The 2,116-nt window shown below is 59.3% G+C and overlaps 1 pseudogene across 1 annotated transcript; it reads left to right on the top strand.

Moving 5' to 3' along the window:
* The first annotated feature begins 817 nt into the window (after positions 1-817).
* LOC308250309 (actin, cytoplasmic 2-like) lies at positions 818-1,833 on the top strand (annotated as a pseudogene). The gene has a single exon. The product of its transcript is annotated as an actin, cytoplasmic 2-like (transcript).
* Positions 1,834-2,116: the final 283 nt, after the last annotated feature.

Here is a 2,116-nt window from a genome sequence, read left to right as displayed (position 1 = left end):
CCAACTCAACCAAAGACGCAGGAGCCTAAGGTAAGGCAGAGAAATGTCCTGGCCACTGATGGTCTCCCGCAGACATGGTGCCCACACCCAGCTGTGGGGAGGGGGTATGTACGTGCGGAATTTAAGGCCACCAGCAGGAGGGAAAGTCGAAGCATGTGGGACATTTTTTGTACATGTCCCACAGTCGAGAAGCAGAGTCAGAATCAAGAAGCGAAGTCTTACCTCAGGGCTGGGGTGTTTAAAAGTATCTAAAAATAGCAGTGCCATCGCGGAGTCCACTGCCATGTTTGCCTTGGACTGGAGGCAGCAGAGGACTTTCAGGGCAGCCCTATAACCTCCGGGGGACAGCGGCTTGGGAGAGGGAGCGACTGCAGCCCTTTGGGTGGTGCGGCCGGAAGCCTCCGCCCCGCCTTCTCCAGCACAGCAGAGAAAGGCTGAGAGGGGACAGGCTGGTACGGTGGCTCCAGTAGTCCAAATCCTGTCGTTGTCTCAGTCACCGAGCCTCTGCGCCCTCCAGGACAGCCTCAGTACCAGTGCAGAGGAGGCTTTGGAGAGGGTGGTGGTGAGGAGAACGCTTCTGACTCTGGATACCCAGTGAAACCGCTGTCAAGAGCCTTTCCAGGGCTCAGTAGCTGCAGCCGCCAGCTCTCTGCTCCTCTCTGCTCTGCTCGCTCTAGCTCTCTGCGCCCCGCTGCCCTCTCTGGTCGCCATGGAAGAAGAGATCTGGTCATCAACAATGGCTCCGGCATGGGCAAGGCCGGCTTCGCTGGGGATGATGCCCCTACCCCTCCCTCCCCCCCGCCATGTTCCTGTCCATTGGCACCAGGGCGTCATGGTGGGCATGGGGCAGAAGGACAGCTACGTCGGCGATGAGGCCCAGAGCAAGCGCGGCATCCTGACCCTCAATGTACCCCATCGAGCACGGCATCATCACCAACTGGGACGACATGGAGAAGATCTGGATCACACTTTCTACAACGAGCTGCGCGCGGCCCCCGAGGAGCACCCGGTGCTGCTGACTGAGGCCCCTCTGAACCCCAAGGCCAACCGCGAGAAGATGACCCAGATCATGTTCAGACCTTGAACACTCCCGCCATGTACGTGGCCATCCAGGCCGTGCTGTCCCTGTACGCCTCTGGCCACACCACAGGCATCGTCATGGACTCTGGGGACGGGGTCACGCACACGGTGCCCATCTAGGAGGGCTGCGCCCTCCCCCACGCCATCCTGCGTCTGGACCTGGCGGACCGGGACCTGACTACTGACTGCCTCATGAAGATCCTCACGGAGCGGGGCTGCAACTTCACCACCACCGCCGAGCGGGAGATCGTGCGCGACATCAAGGAGAAGCTGTGCTACGTCGCCCTGGACTTCGAGCAGGAGATGGCCACGGTTGCGTCCTCCTCCTCCCTGGAGAAGAGCTACGAGCTGCCCCACGGGTAGGTGATCACCATTGGCAACGAGCGGTTCCGGTGTCCAGAGGCGCTCTTCCAGGCCTCCTTCCTGGGCATGGAGTCCTGCGGCATCCACGAGACCACCTTCAACTCCATCATGACAGGTGACGTGGACATCCGGAAGGACCTCTAGGCCAACACGGTGCTGTCTGGCGGAACCACCATGTACCGGGGCATCGCGGACAGGATGCAGAAGGAGATCACGGCCCTGGCCCCCAGCACAATGAAGATCAAGATCATCGCCCCGCCGGAGCGCAAGTACTCGGTGTGGATCGGAGGCTCCATCCTGGCCTCGCTGTCCACCTTCCAGCAGATGTGGATAAGCAAACAAGAGTACGACGAGTCGGGCCCCTCCATCGTCCACCGCAAATGCTTCTAAACCGACTGTGGGCAGATTCATAGCGTTTGCTGCATGAGTGGATGAGTCTCCGTTTGCCCTGGCAAAGGCACACCTCATGCCGCCCCGAAACTGGAAGGCGCCTTGGAAAAGAAATTGTCCTTGAAGCCTGGATCTGAGCTCAGCACTGGATTGTAGGCCTGGTTGCTGATGTTGACCTGTATTCAAGTTACCTGTTCCCTTGGTACATGTTTAATGCCCTGTACATACCTTTCATATAAACCCCTGTACACGTGTCGGTCACTTGGTGGCCGAGAGAGAACAT

This window comes from Plecotus auritus, assembly GCF_963455305.1.
Source record: "Plecotus auritus genome assembly, chromosome: 6".
Taxonomy (NCBI): domain Eukaryota; kingdom Metazoa; phylum Chordata; class Mammalia; order Chiroptera; family Vespertilionidae; genus Plecotus; species Plecotus auritus.
The sequence above is the reverse complement of the archived record's forward strand: the minus strand, read 5'-3'. Positions and strand labels throughout refer to the sequence as shown.